Source organism: Cnephaeus nilssonii, assembly GCF_951640355.1.
Source record: "Cnephaeus nilssonii genome assembly, chromosome: 5".
NCBI classification, from domain to species: Eukaryota; Metazoa; Chordata; class Mammalia; order Chiroptera; family Vespertilionidae; genus Cnephaeus; species Cnephaeus nilssonii.
Genome location: NC_137076.1, coordinates 69,099,850 through 69,116,954, shown reverse-complemented (window position 1 = coordinate 69,116,954; position 17,105 = coordinate 69,099,850).

Genomic DNA, 17,105 nt, shown 5'->3' with positions numbered 1-17,105 from the left:
CATATTACAGTGTTAACTTCCTACAAACATGGAAACTGGGAGGGTGCCGTCTCCTGCTGATCCTCTCCTCAAAATCCCCATATAACTAATTCTGTGTCCTAAACGTCTCCTTGCATTGAGAAAAATATTAAAATTTAAGATGAACAAGAAAAAAGAAACATTCTCAATTCCTTGTTGTAGGAAACTGATAGATAGGTATGGTTTAATTTTCCTCCCAGTAATTCCAAAGAGTTGAAACTTTAATCTCGGAAGGTAGATGGAAGTTTTTGCCTGTGGATTGAAAGAGAACACAAGTACAGGTTACACTTTCAACATGTAGGAAGCTCCATGCCAATGCTCTTCTTTTTCGTATGACCTTTCTGTCTATAATTTGATTTAAAGAATTCACCTTCAGTGCAGGCACCCGTCCCTTATAAAAGGCCAACAGGCATTTTATATGTATATCAAGGAAAGACTCTTCTCATGAAAAAACAAATTAAAGCTGTTACGACAAATAAAACTAAAATAATAGCCTGGTTCTTTTCCTTTTCCATACATTCTATTTTTTAAATGAATTTTTTAGGGACAATGGCAGTGATCATTTGTGATGTTGTTATTGGTCAATGTGGACCTAAAGACATCTTTTTTTCTCAGAACTTGGTGTGCCTCCATCCAACGGCAAGGCGAGAAGAAGATAAAGCGAACTTTATTCATTTGGTCCATGGTACAATTTTTGTTGTCCTTTGGCTGTCTTTCAGATTGTAATATTGTAATAAATCAGACACCACTACAAATCTTGCAATGCTATTTCCATTATAGATTGTTCTCAAAGATAACTATTTTGCTTATGACATGAAATTTCAGAACGTTTCTTCTGAAATTTATTTGGGGGACCAAATGCTATCACTTGAAGAAGTATGCATATGTGTCTCAACTGGAAATCTTGACTTTCAACTGTAAGGTTCATTATTAGTTTCCACAAGTCTCAGCAATCTCTTCATGAGAAATCCCCAATAAATCACATCTTCCACTGCAGGACCTAACCTGCAGTTTCATTTTTCTAAATAGAATATTTCAGAATATTTATTAGTCTTTGAAGAGAAACCTTATTGCTAATGCTCATTTGGCTTTTAATCTGCTTTTTCCTCTTTCTTATTTGTCTCTGCTTTACCTGCATTACTAGTGATTCAGGTTGTTTTCCTGAGCAGAATGCAAGGGTGATTTCTTCCCCTGGTCCTTGTCCAGATGGATTCGAAGAATGAAGCCACAGACAAAAGGTGATAGGTGGAAAAGTTGGAAATTTATTGGAAGCTAATACAAACTCCCATGTAGGGAGAAGGTCCCAAGGGGGTAACCCACAAAGCCCCTTTTTCTAAGGTTTATAAATGCAGTTGTTCTTTGTCTCTTCATGCTCCCTTCTAATTGGACCCCTTCCTCACTTTATGCTCCTATGCTCTTCTAATTGGCCACTCTTTTTGCAAAATATCAGCTTCAAGCCCAAACCCCACGTGGTGCTCCCTCTTTCTCTCCCCCTTATCTTGGAACATTTCTCTACCTCCCATGAAAATCTGTTTTCCTCTTTCTGCCATTTGTCAGCATTTCTCTAACTTCTGTGGAAGTTTGTTTCCTTTTTCCCCATACTCTATGGCTTTTCCTTATCTTCTGTGAATGGATGTCTTCCTCTCCCCTTATCCTGTGGCACCTTTTTTATTCTCTGCAAATATATGCCTTCTGGTGGTTCCAAGCCTTCCTCCCCCAAGCTCCCTCTTTATTCCTAAAACTACCTAAACCTGCCTGTGTTATCCCTAAAATTCCTTTCACTAGCATGTCACCCATCAGGTGTAAAATTGTATAGCTGTATGCACTACAATTGATTCTGCTTAGTCAAGGGGGGAAAAGTTGTCTGCACACAAAAATCCATTTAGCTGTTTGATGGAATTAATTGTCCTAAGAAATCCATAAACCACCAATCAGTCTGCATTTTATGAAGGAATATGCTATCAGTTAAACTGAATATAGATTGAACATGCATAGGCTGGGTCAAGATACCAGAAAAGGCTAAAAAATTTGTATAAACTTTGAGGGCTAAAAAAGTACTTTTCTTCCCACCATCTAAGTTTTATTTAGTTGGGTTAATAATTCAAAAGACATATAGCAGATTAACAGAAGAAAATCAAGTTTGAATACATAGGTACACGGAATTCACATAAGCATGAACATTCCAAAGATAGTGAGGTAAAAATGGGCATATACCAGTATGTCATTTTGGCCGAAAGAGAAGGAGGAGGAGAGGAGTCAGGGGTCTAAGATTTCAAAGGGAATAGGCAATAGGGAATAGGCAATAAGTAGCTGAGGAAGAGCAAAACTTACCTGCAGGTAAATTTTTATGAGGCAACTCAGAAACAATGGGACATGCAGGTGATCCAGTCAACAGGCCCCTGCTTGGAGGCTCCCCATCTACTTAATTTCAATTAGTCAAAGGTGAATAAGCTAAGATTTCCTTCATGGAGCAGGTTTTTCCATATGAATCTCTTGGTCAGGAAAGGGGGAGGGCCCAGTGTTCTTTTGGAGTTTTGTTTCTTAATAAGCAGCTTAAAATCAATATCTTAAAAGATATTGAGGTGGCAAAACTTGGTCCCCTTCAGGCTAAAGAGTTAAATCAAAACTATTCACACTTACTCCGATCATCAATGACTACAAAAATTATTAATGAGTGAATAAAGAGCGTGTATTGGATTCAAGTCATTTAATTTAGAATATAATTTGCTAAACTTAGCAAGTCATGTGGGGGGAAAAGAAAAACGCAACTAACATTTGTTTTGTGCCTCAACAGGTGTTTCACATGTTAACTCCTTTAATCTTCACAACCTTGTAGTGAAGGTATTATTATCTTCAATTTGCAGAAGGGAAACTGAAGCTAAGAGAGGTTAAGTAATTTGCCAAAGGGCATAATGCTAGGAAATGGTAGATACTGGACTTGAAATTAAGTCTGACTAAAAAGCTCACACCTTCCCTGTGGCCTGCCGCCCAGGCAGGAAGCAGTTTCGCATCCTTAGCTAATTCATGGGGTTGCAACCAGGGGACCTAAAGTGATGTTGTGCTGAGTCATCGTGGCCTGGCTCCAGCCAGTGTACACATTGGCAGGTGAGGTCTACTTATATGCAGGAAAAAGATTAAATGGGCCCCCATGAATAAATAATATTTTAAAATATTGACTTGGAAAATAAGTTCAAAAAATCAAATTAATGTGTTTCATTGGTTTTTCTTTTTGAATTGGGAATAAATTCACTTAGTAAATAAATAAGAGGTATCCAGTGGAAAAGTCTGCCTCTATCCTGAACCCTTGTGCTCAGTCCCCACCCTCCTCCTCCTCTCAGATGTAAACCCTTGTTTCATGCAGACCTCAATGTCATTTTTACAAAAGGTAACAAGATACACATTGTTCAGCACCAAGCTTTTTATCCCACATGACAAAATGTCTTGGAGATCTTTTACTGTGAATAAATTGTTTAAATCAGTCTCCTACCGGTAGACATGTCTTTCCAATTTCTTGCCATTTCAATTTTGGTTTCTCTGCTCTACGTTCACATTTTGTTGGGTAACTCTCTCTTTCAATGAATAAACTAGTTCCTTCGTCATTTTCAACATGTTTAGGCATATCTGTAGGTAAACTATATCAAAGAGGGATTTCTGAATCAAAGAGTAAATGAATTTGCAGTTTTCTTACATAATAAGTAAATGGCTTTCCTTAGGGGCTGGAGCTGCTTGTATGTCCACCTGCAGTGTGTGAGCATGCAATTTTCTCAGGGACTTTCAAAAAAGAGGATTTTTTAAAAAATCAAATTTGGGAAATTTTGCCATTCTGATAGAGCACAAAAATGCTGATAGTGTATTTCTTCCCTTCCAGTATATGTTGTACTTGGTTATGGGTTGTATATGTGAAAACTACTGTAAGTACATATTAATGTGTACCTTACTGCTTTGTTGAAATCTCTCATTGCTTATGGTGGTTTTCAGTTAATTTACTTAGACTTTCCCAAGTAGGTGATGACAGTGTCTGCACAAAGTGATAACTTTACCTTCTTTACAAATGCAACCTTTTCCTTTTTTTCTAATTGTGGTGGCTACTGACTTTAGAACAATATTAAATAATAGTGGTGACAGTGAACCTTCTTGATTAATTCTTGACTTTCATGGGATGTAGCTCATATTTCTTCACTAAGCATTCCGCATTTAATCATCCATTTTTGTAAAATGTCACAGGGGTTTGTCACTGGGAGACAAGGAAACATTACAATGACATGTTCTGCTGTCTGTGGGTGAAATAAATCACAGGTACTCAGTGACCATCACCAACAGGCCCTGAGAGAGTTAAATCAAAACTACCACTGATCATCATGCATAGCTGTATGTGCTTGGAGATTTGTAGACTGAAGGGAGAGCAGTGAAGTTTTCACAGAACTATAAAAAAATGGAAAAAGTGTGTAAAAACTTGGGAAACACAAAGAGTCTATCGTCTTTTAAATAGAGTGAGTCTAGGTAAAGAATACATGAGAACTCAATACCATTATTATAAGTAAAATAAAAAGTATGCTTGTATTTGAGCAAACTTTTGCCCTGAGATTGATTATTCTTAGACTAGAGGCCCGGTGCACAAAATTTGTGCACTCTGGGGGGGGGGGGGGCGGTGGTCCCTCAGCCTGGCCTGCACCCTCTTGCAATCCAAGAGCCCTTGGGGGATATCCGACTGATGGCTTAGGCCCAGCAGTAGGACATCCTTAGCACCGCCGCTGCGCTCACCAACCGTGAGCCCGGCTTCTGGCTGAGCGGTGCTCCCCCTGTGGGATTGGGCTGAAACCAGCTCTCTGACATCCCCCGAGGGGTCCCAGATTGTGAGAGGGTGCAGGCCAGGCCAAGGGACCCCCACCGGTATATGATTGAGGCCAGGGAGAGATGTGGGAGGTTGGCCAGCCGGGGAGGAACCACAGGAGGGCTCTAGGGCATGTCCAGCCCATCTCACTCAGTCCCGATCGGCCAGACTACAGCAGCAAGCTAACCTACCAGTTGGAGCATCTGCCCCCTGGTGGTCAGTGCACGTCATAGCAAGCAGTTGAGCGGCCTTAGCATATCATTAGAATATTACACTTTGATTGGTTGAACGGCCAATAGGTCAACAGGACACTTAGCATATTAGGCTTTGATTATATAGGATTTACTTCTTCATATAGAAACTTAGACCTTTTAGATATTAAGATATGCTTATGAATAATAGGAAATTCAATATTATTATTTTGTCTGTGCACTTTCAAGGTTCATGTCTGTTTCATATGTGTTGTGGTTCTATTTTCATACAGCATTGTTATCTCCACTTGAAAAATTTGATAAAAATTGCTCACAATTGGGATATATGCTACTGTTTCCTGTACTGACCTCTGACAGGAAAACAGGTATCTTCGTTTGGTAGTGTGACAGGTTGAAGAAATAAATAAGATCCACTTTCCTTTGAAATAATCAAACTTCACTGTGGATTCCCTTGTGGGAAAGGAAGAATGTTAGAATAATCAATGGGAAAAGTAGAATGTAAAATCTTAGCGGTTGAGGCAGGGATAGAAATCCTTCAGCTTGGATTAAGATCTGTCCTATGAGATTAAATGTACTGAGTCATTCTATTAAAGAAGGAAGTTGAACTAGATGACCCAAAGCTATGCGTCACAACCAGGGCTGATTTTCAAAACTGCCAGGAAGTGATATGATGGCCCTCTGGGTTTGGAAATCCACTGATCCAAGGTAAATTTTACAGCAAAATTATTGTTTTAAGCAGGACTGTAACAACATCCATTTCAGAGATAAATGCTATTTCCAGCTAACAATCCACTGAAAAAGTGAGAGCTCTTTGATCAACCTATATATGCATTTCCAGACTTTAGAGAGAATTTTTTTTTATTGCTCTTTATTCATTGGAAATTCTGGATCACCTTTAAATCTTTGTTCTTAAGCATTCTCTTAAGAGTGTATTTTACTGAAATATATCCTGAATTGAAATTTTCATGCAAGAAGTTAAAATTTTCTTTGAGATATTGTGAGGAATTTCATTAATATGAAATAACTCATTATTCGAAATTTGACTAGGGCCACTATAAAAAATGGAGGAAATCCTTTAGACAAAGATTCTATATGACTTTATAAGTGATAACACATATCTTGCTTAACATAAAGTTTTATTTTCTTGTTGGATTTTCATTGCTTAATTTTCAAAAATAACTGAGTAATTTTTCTTTCCCTTAAAATGTCTATTTTAAATTGTTTGGATAGAACAGTTTTAAATTATTTAGGTAGAACCATCCATTTACAAGGGCTAACTGCTTGAAGACCTGACTTTCACTTTATTCTATATTAACATAAGCTTCAGTTAATAAAAAAAAGTTTACCTTCAGATTGTTTTTTTCTTTTTCTTTAATACTTACTTTTACCCTTATGCCAACTGATATGTTTTTAAAGCAGAAACCAAGAACCATTCCTTTGGATATTCCTGAGAGGCACTTTACAGGAGAAATAGATATAGGGACATTGCCCTCACTTGCCCATCTTCTCCTATTAAGGTTCTAGGGTGTCACTCTTGGCTCAAGTCCCACACTTACAGTACTTTCATCACTGCCCTGTGGGCAGGGCCGGGGCTGACTAAGACAAAGATTGGCTTCTTTTCTCCCAGGAAGTACCTGTGAGCTTGGACAGAGAAAGGTGCCTATATCAGACATAATGAGGTTTGATGGAGAAAGTATTTCAAAGCCTGATGGCCAGTTTTCTTCCATCTTAGGAAACAGTGAAAGGCCCAGGTGTTGTTGTGGGAATTCATTCCAAAGGATAGCTCACTGTGTGCAGTGACTATTCCGCCACTAAGGCGATGGCATGAAGCTGGTCTCTTGGTTGAATTCCAAACTGAGCGCTGCCTGATTTACACATATTCCTGCATCTTCTCTTATAAGTACATTTGTGTAATTCTTCAAGTTCTGCCAAAGAGATGGATGCACAAACTGACACAATTCTCACCCTGTCATTGGTGTTGCAAGCCTGCCTGACGCGCACCAGCAACAAATGACAATCAGGGTTTGAGATCTCCTCTAATGCCAGCACCAGCATGACCACCTGTTCTCTCTGAACCTATAAAACTCAGCTCTCTCAGCTCTGGGTCCCTAATCTTATCTGCTAGTCCCTTTGAACTTGAGTTCTAATGTTTTGGACATTGACCTTTTTCTTCATCTTTGATTTGTATCAGTCATTCCTCTGTCAATGTCTCTTTGTCCCTCTCAACTCATCCTCTGACCTTATTGGTAGACAATTCTCCATGGAGCTCTCATGTTTCTGCCTATCTTGTGACATCTTTTTTTGTAGCAAATAACCTTAGAAATATAGTATTTCCTTTCAGTGCCAAGGGAAGACTTTTTCCCCCCACCATCCAAGATAATCAAGACAATGGCTCTCTTCAAGGCAAAGATTGGGCCAGTTTGCTAACAGTCCCTTTATGCGACTGAGAATTTCCACGGCTCAGAGTTCCTTAGGTGTGATGCACAATCACTGTGGTGCATGAAGCATCTTTCTGGGCCTGCCTCTGCATCATCGCTGTAGAGCTTGTGAACAAATCTAATGCAAACATGAACGTCATGGTGCTACCTGCTCTGAGTGATAAAGTTCTTTATTTCTGACCCAAGTCTCGTGTCTTCTGCTGGCATCTATGAAACTGACAGGCTGACTTGTGAGCTTGTGAGTGAGGTAAAATCAGAGTCGTCACAATTCTTGATATGCCTCAGTTGACATAAGCAGTATAGCTGACATTTTCTAGCGTTTATTTCCCTTTCCAAATTGCACCCTGATTCCATCTTGAGAATTCTATATCCCCTATTGGATACTATCTCATGAGTGTAATTAGGTATTCTGTCCTTTCCTAGGTAAGAGATGGGGGCATGATCTGAGTCACACATGCTACAACATGGGTGAATCTCAATCCCCTAAACAAATATTTCCCACTATTTCTGCCCATCATTTATCTAGAATCTATACTTTAATTGAACTCTACCTGTGACCAGACCAGGTTCCAACCATTTCCCATGAATTTTGTGAACTTTTAATATCCTCAAAATACATTTCCTTTAGCTTGAGTTGGTTGCTGTTTGCTTTAACCGAAGAATATATATGAAAAAGTATATATATATATATATATATATATATATATATATATATACACACACACACACACACACACACTAATAAAAGAGTAACATGCAAATTGACCGTACCTTTGCAACACCCACCAGCCAATTAGGAGTGAGTATACAAATTAACCCAACAAAGATGGCAGGTTAATTTGCATACACAGGCGCCAAGTGGCCAAGGGTGGTGCGGGACACCATGGCAATGACGCAGGCATTCCACACCACCCCAGCCGCTCTGGGCCTCTGGGCAGTGTGGGAAGGCGGAAAGGCAGTTCCGGGCCGGAGCAGAAAGGGGGCTCCAGCCAGAGTGAAGGCAGTGCTGGCAGCCAGGGGAAGGAAGGCCCATTCTTGTATGAATCTTTGTGCATCGGGGCTCTAGTATATAAATAAAAGGCTAATATGCAAAGTGTCCCCTTGGGAGTTTGACTGGGAGAACAGGAGTATGATCTCTCGCTATGACATGCGCTGACCACCAGGAGGCAGTGCGGATCGTGGCGGGTGACCAGCGGCAGCAGAAGGGGCACTGAGGGAGCGAGGGAAGGAGGAGGCAGGGAGGCGGGCGAACTGCGCCATGGCGGCACGCAGGCAGCGAGGGAAGGGGGCGGCAGGGAACCTGATCGGCCCTGATCACTGGCCAGGCCTAGAGACCCTACCCATGCGCGATTTCATGCACTGGGCCTCTAGTTCTAACATAAACAGCCAGTCTAGGTCTATCACCTCACAAGTCTAAAATATAAATCCTTTGGGGGCAAAAACTTTGCTTTTCTTGTTTATTATTTTCTATTATGGTAACTAGCAGATATTAAGTATTCAAAAAAAATTTACTGGCTAAATAAATGATCTTACTTTCAATGAGAAGTTTCTGCCACTGAATATCTGCATTATTGGCCACAAACAATTGTCCAAGATAGAAATTAAAAACATTAGAACCCAAGGGGATGAAGAAATAAGTTCTCTTTGTATTTATGTGAGGCAAGTCTAATAGTTCTCAGTATCAACGTAATAAATTCTCAGTGGTCAATGGACACTGAAAAATCATTCCTTATTAAATAAGAATTTAGCTAGAAAGTAAATGCGATTACAATTAAATAGAAAAATTAATAAATGTGAAAAATACAAATTAAAAAATATATATAGGAATAGAATTTAATTCACAGTTTGATGAATTTTTTTTGTACAAATCAAATGAGATATAACCCATAACTTTAAAATAAGGCAAAATCATAGTCTTGATTGCTTCTTGTCATCTCAACTGGATTCTTTTTCTTTGAGTCTCTCTTTTTTTGTTTTAAAAATCACATTTTATTTTATTATTCATCCTGGTACACTTTTATATACCATTTTTATTTCATTTATAGTTAGCTACAGATCCAACAGTTTCCATTTCAACTTCTATTAAAATTTATATCAAATGAATTATTCCTAGGTCTCTGATCAAATGCCTATTGTTATTGCACCAGTAGAATTCATGGTGGATTCTCAGAGAAAGGGTTGATCAAACAGGGATGTATTTGTGATGTGGCAGGGGGCTGACAGCCCAGACTTACTCTTTTTGCATCCCTGAGAACTGCTGGTTGTCCATGCTTGCTGGATAATTAAAGGACAAATGGATATATTTTCTTGACTTTAGTGACAGCTACCAAGTTTCTCTTAAAAGAATCAACTGAATTCAACTTAATTGTTTCTAAGACAAAGAGGTCAAGTTAGGTTATCAGCAAGAGCAATCAAGCAATCAACCACATATGTTTAAACTAATAAGCAATGGCTAATTTGCCTGTTTTTCTCTTATATTCAACACAAACTGAGTCAATAGACTAGATGGGAGAGGAATCAGTGAAAGGAAATATATACTATTTTGTAGTGAGTTTGATCCCTCTTTGAGCTTGGTTAAGCCAAGAATATGTTTTAATAAGTAGCCTAAAATAGCAGAATTTAAATGTTTCTCACTACACAACTCCTTTTGAATGAAAAGAAAGTGCAATAAGAAGAATAGTCTTGAACACTTATGAACAAGACAATTTAAAAGATACAAACATAAGATTTGATTACTGCCTACACGAAGACTAACTCGGGAGAAGAGAAAACAATGTGTTTAGCACAAGGCCGAAAAAGAACCATAAACGACAATATGAAATACAATAGTAATTAAAAAGAAGTGCTCTCTGGCTTGGAGACTGGGACAGAAATCAACGTGAGCAGCAACATATAGCTGTGAAGGAGCACGGAACATTCTAGCAATAGCAAGTGGTCTGTGGGAAATGGGAGCAGGGGTTGGGGTGCATGTGCAGTGGGCTGGACGGGGAGAGGAAATAGAAGCAGCAGCTGGAAAGACAGGTGAGAAGCGGTCTGTGAAGGGCTTTCTGTGCCGTGCAGTCACAGTGCCATTCTGGAAGGAATGACAGCTGTTGCAGGTGTAAAGGGAGAAGCATACCGTCGTCAGAGTGATGTTCTGAAAAGATAATTGGTGGCTCCCTGAAGGACAGACCACAACGGAGACAGACTGAAGGCCAGCTGGAGTCTGCACTGTGATCACAGCCATGCTTTAAGAGAATTTATCTACCATTGATTGGTAGGGTTGGAGAAGGCACAGCACAGAGGAGACAAGACCTGGTTAAGAGGGTTCAAGGAGAACTACTACACATTTGTCAGAGTGGCTATAAAAAGTGACAATGCCGATTGTTGGCAAGGATGGGTGAAATCAGAGTACACATACATTGCTGATGAAATATAAAATGGTACATCACTCTGGAAAAGTTTGGTGGTTTCTTATGAAACTAAACATGCAATTGCCATGTGACCCAACAATTGCACTCCTGGGCATTTATCTTGGAGAAATTACACCTTATGTTCAACAAAAACCTACACACAGATATTGATAGCAACTTTATTCAGAATAGCTCAAAACTGGAAACAGTCTGCGTGTCCATTAATAGGCAAACAATTAAATAAACTGTGTACATACATACCAGGAATGGCACTCAGCAATAAAAAGAAAAGCCAATGATACAAACGACTGGATAAACTTCAAGGGAATGCTGCTGGGTGAAAAAGCCAGTTTATAAAGGATACGGACTCTGATTTCATTTACATAACAATTTTGAAATAACAAAATTATGGAAATGGAGACTAGATTAGTGGTTGCCTGGAGGTAGGAGTGGATGGGCTGGGCAGGAAGCAGGAGAGTGTGGTTATAAAAGGGCAGCAGGCGGGCTCCTGGTAGTCATGGAGCTGTTGTGTATTGTGACTGTTGTAGTGGATACAGGAGCCTATGCATGTACTGAAATTGAACGAAACTAACTATGTGTGCGTGCTCACACACAGAAATGAGTACAAGTAAAATGGGAAATCCAAGTAACACGTGGATGGTGTCAATGTTAGTATCCTGCCTGTGATACTGTTCTGCAGTTTCCCAAGACGTGACCGTGGGAGGAAACTGCAGAACGGGTACTTAGGATCTCTGTATCATTTCTTTTGACTGCCTATGTGTCTACAATCGTTTCAATAAAAATTTCCATCAAAACGACTGACAGTACCAAGTGTGGGTGAAAATGTTGAGAAACTGGGAATTTCATCCATTGTTGGTGAGAATACAAAATGGTACCACCACCTTTTAAAGTGTTTGGTCAGTTCCTTATAAATGTAAACATACTTTTACAGCAACCCAGTAATCCCACCCAAGACAGATGAAATCATATGCTGAGAAATATCTAAACACACGTGCTCATAAGAGCATTATTCATAATCACCAACAATGGGAAACAACTCAAGTATCTCTCACTGTGTGAGTGATAAACATCGTGGTACAGCATTAGAGTGGAGAACTGGCTGCCACTCAGCAGGAAAAGCCATGCCACCCACATATGCCGCCACATGGGTGACTCTCAAAACACTAGGCTAAGTGACATTAGCCAGTCACAAGAGGGCCTATATGACTTTACTTACAGACAATTCTGAAAAGGCAACACTCTCAGAAATCAAGACCAGTGGTTGCCAGAGGCTGGGGTGAGAGGAGGGAATAGATTGTAAGGGGCATGCATAAAGAAATCTTGTGAAGTGGTGGAGATATTGTATATCTCAACTGCAGTGGGGTTTCTGTTGTACAGACTTGTCAAAACTCATCAAAATATCCTTTAAAATATAAATTTTATTGTATAAAAGTTATGCTTCACTTAAAAATAAATTTAGGGAGACTTCTGAATAAACGATTAATAAACTGAGACAAGCTATTTCTCTATATGGCAGCCCATAGAATATGAAATAAAAATGCCATTTACAACAACATCAATAAGAAACAACTTACCTAGGAATAAATGTAATTGGTGCACCTGCCTCTACACAGAAAAATAAAAAACATTACTTAAAATAAAGAAAATCTAAATAAATGAAAGATATAGCAAGTTCATTGATTGGAAGACTAAATGTATTAACAAATAAATTCACCCAACTCCAAATTGATCTGTAGACTCAATTCAATCTCACACAAAATCTAGGCAAGTTTCTTTTTTAAATGAAATGAGAAGCCAATTTTAAAAGTTCTATGGAAATACAGAATGCTAAAAAGAGCCAAAGCAATCTTGAAGAAAAATGTCAGAGGATCCATATTCCCTAATAGTAAAACTTACTAGTATAATAAAGCCATAGTAATTTAATGGCTCTGATATTGGCCCAAGGATGGACAAAAAGAACTATCCATATAAGAGTACCTGGTTTATGACAAAGGTGATAGTAAAAGACACTGATAAATATGGGATTAATTTGATAATTAATCCAGGTAAAACAATAGCTATTAGGAGAAAACAAAGGAGACTCTACTAGCATCATGACCTTGGGATAGGCAACTATTTCCACAACAGAACACAAAAAACTGTAACTACTAAAAAAGATTAGATTTTATTCAATAAGAACTGCTATGAAAACATGCTGTCGTGAGAGGACAAAGCTCAGGACCTGAGAAGATACTTGCACTGTATAAAGGACCTATATCCAAAATGTAAAAAAAATGTCTACAAACCAAGAAATCCAAGGGGGGAAAAAGGCAAATTTCTTCAAAAAACAGGATATACAAACAAACAAAAATCTTATGTAAAAGTGCCCAATTACATCAGTCATCTCAAAAATACAAATTCAAATCTCAATACAAGTGCACAACCAAACAGAATTACAAAAAGAAAAACAGAATTAAGCAATACAAAGTGACAAAACATTAGCAAAGATGTAGAGCATTGAGATTCTTCTACTGCTGGTGTGAATAAAACTGATACCACCACCTGGGAAAACTGACATTATCTATTAAAGCTACTCATACTCATGTCCTAAGACTCAGTAGTTTTACTCATATTATCCTATATAATAAAAGCCTAATATGCAAATTGTCCCCTCTGTTGGTCATTCGACCTGGAGTTTGACCGCTCGCTATGATGTGCACTGACCACCAGGGGGCGACGCAGAACATGGTGGGCATCAGCGACGCGGCACTGGCAACAGGCGGCAATGGAGGCGCTGCCGGACCCGATGGGCCCCGACAAGTACAGGACTGCTGCAGAATGGTGGAGCAAGTGAGCGGGTGGCGCCAGGCCAAGGCGGGTGTGAGCAGGGGCTTGATCGCCCCGGCAATCACCCCACAGACAGCGACCAGCGGTGGCAGTGGGGGGTGGGGCTGAAGCCCAGCTCCCAGGGGCTGAGGGAGCCATGCAGGGGCGCGGCCCCGACCTATTGCCCCGCAGATGACGACCAGCGGTCGGCAGGCCCTGATCACCCAATCAGGGCTGGGCCTTGGGCTGGGAGGGGGAACAGAGGGTGGGTGGCAGTGACCAAGCTCCTGTGGTGCCCCCACAGGGGGGCTATGACCTCTCACTGGCTACCTAGGGGCAGGGGTGACGGGGATGGAGGTGTGGTGAGAATGCTGGGTGTCCGCTAAGCTCATTCTCACTCCCCCGTTACCCTCCCGCGGGATGCCAGGGCTCATGCACTGGGGAAGCCCCTGCACTCAGGTGCCAGGCGCCACGAGGAGCCCACCCCACACCCATACGGCCTCTTCCGGGTGAGCCGGGCCACAGCCGCCAGGACCACAGGGGCTAGTCGGGCTCCCCGTGGGTTTGCGCAGGAGCCGGTCTGCAAGGGTGGCCGGGAGAGAGCACGCTGCCCGCTCGGCTTCTGTGCAGCGCTGCTGGGCAGCCCAGAGGCCCACACTGTGCCCCAGCCTGCGGCATCCAGCCACGCTCACCACATCTCCATGTGGAGACTTGGACACCATGACTCAGACAGAGGGGGGTGCATGGGGGCCCAGGGGCCCACGTGCTTCCCAGTGCCTAGAGGTCAGCTGGGACCTGCCTTTTCATGCCAGACGATCACACTTCTATCGCTGGCCAGGCCCAGGGACCGCACCTGTGCATGAATTTTGTGCACTGGGCCTCTAGTTAAAAATAAATATATACTATGTGCACCAAAAACATGTACAAAAATGTTATTGCCTGCAGTACTAAGAGCCAAAACCTGAAAACAATCCTAATGTCCACTTGTAGTAAAATGTATTTTTAAAAGTATTCACACAAAGCCACACAATACAATTTAAAAAGGACAGACAATACTACATAGCAATAGAAAAGGGCAAATCTTTGTTACACAAACATAATGTTAAGGAAACCAGCACAAAAGGGACATATTGTTTGATTCCATTTATATGAAGTTTAAAATAATTAATACTGATCTATGGTGATGAAAATGAAAATAGGGGTTTTCTTTGTTGGGGGTAATGTCTGGCAAAGGGTAAGGGAGGTTTCTGAGTGTGGTTATGGCCCACATCTTAATCAGGGTGGACAGTTAGATGGATATGTCAACTTGTAAAAATTTATAGGACAGTAGCTTAGGATTTGTGGATTTTCCTGTATATACCTTATAGTTCGCTATAAGTTTATAAACAAAATCAGAGTACCGGACACTCATTAAAAATATAGCATCGATTCTTTAGGGACATACCATTATATCAATTTTCACACATGTAAATCAAGAATAAGTGAAAGCTATAAATACTTAGGGGGTTTCTTCTAAAAGTTACATTTTTTTAAAGAATATGGTTCTCAGAACTTAGCTAAATTTTGCAATGTGGTAATGACAATATATATTTGAGTAAAAGCCTATCTTGGCTAGCCTATATAATAAAAGCCTAATATGCAAATCAACCGAGCAGTGGAACGACCAGTCGCTATGACACGCACTGACCACCAGGGTGCAGACGCTCAATGCAAGAGCTGCCCCCAGACCACAGGCCACAGGCCAGCCAAGGCGGGTACCAGTGGGGGCCCCCCGATTGCCCTGCTGTTCGCCCCACAGATCGGCCATGATTGCTGGCCAGGCCTAGGGACCCTACCTATGTATGAATTTTGTGCACCGGGCCTCTAGTTGTAAATAATGGTGCAACAAACATAAGGGTGCATATGTCCTTTCAAATTAGTGTTTTGGGTTTCTTCGGATATATACCCAGAAATGGAATTGCTGGATCATAAGGAAGTTCCATTTTTCATTTTTGAGGACCCTCAATATTGTAGCAGTCTGTATTCCCACTAGCAGTGCAGGAGGGTTCCCTTTTCTCCACATCCTCACTGATACTTGTGAGGTTTTTATGATAACCATCTTGACAGGTAGGAGGTGATACCTCATTGTGTTTTAATTTACATTTCTATGATGATTAGTGATGTTGAGCATATTTTCATGCCTATTGGCTATATGTATGTCCTCTTTGAAGAAGTGTCTATTTAGATTCTCTGCCTACTTTTTAATTCGATTATTCTTTTTGGTATTGAGTTGTGCAAGTACCTATCATTAGATGGGTGAGTAAAAATTGTGGTACATATATACAATGGAATATTACTCGGCATAAAAAAGAATGAAATCTTATCATTTGTGACAGCATGGGTGGACCTGGAGGTTATTATGCTAAGTTAAATCAGTCAGACAGGAAAAGACACAAATGCCATCTGACTTCACTTATATGTGGAATCTAAAGAATAAGATAGTGGAGCAAACAAAACAGAAACCGAATCACTTACAGAGAACAACAGACTGATGGCTGCCATATGGGAGGGGTAGGGGACTGGGTGAAAAAGGTAAAGGGTTTATGAAGTACAAATCCTATCTAATAAAAGAGTGATATGCAAATTGACCATCACTCCAACACACAAGATTGCTGCCCCCATGTGGTCAAAGATGGCTGCCTCCATGTGGACACAAGATGGCCACCACAAGATGGCCAGCAGGGGAGGGCAGTTGGGAGGGACCAGACCTGCAAGGGAGGGCAGTTGTGGGTGATCAGGCCAGCAGGGGAGGGCAGTTGGGAGGGACCAGGCCGGCAGAGGAGGGAAGTTGGGGGTGACCAGGCCTGCAGGGAAGGGCAGTTGGGGGGGACCCAGGCCTGCAGGGGAGAGCAGTTGGGGGGGGACCAGGCCTGCAGGGGAGGGCAGTTAGGGGCAAACAGGCTGGCAGGGGAGCAGTTAGGCATCAATCAGGCTGGCAGGGGAGTGGTTAGGGGGTGATCAGGCTGGCAGGCAGAAGTGGTTAGGGGCAATCAGGAAGGCAGGCAGGCGAGCAGTTGGGAGCCAGCAGTCCTGAATTGTGAGAGGGATGTCCGACTTCCTGTTTAGGCCCAATCCTACCGGGTTCAGGCCTAAACGGGAAGTTGGACATCCCTCGAGGGGTCCCAGATTGGAGAGGGTGCAGGCTGGGCTGAGGGACACACACCCCCGTGCATGAATTTCGTGCACCGGGCCTCTGTTCTATATATATAAAAAGCCAGCAACCGGAACACCAGAACGACCGGTTGCTGTGATGCCCACTGCGGCCAGTGAACCGCCCAATTGGGAAATGGGGCCTGCTGGCCAACCTCCTGTGGCCACTCCACCCAGCTACCCCACCCCCAATTGCCCC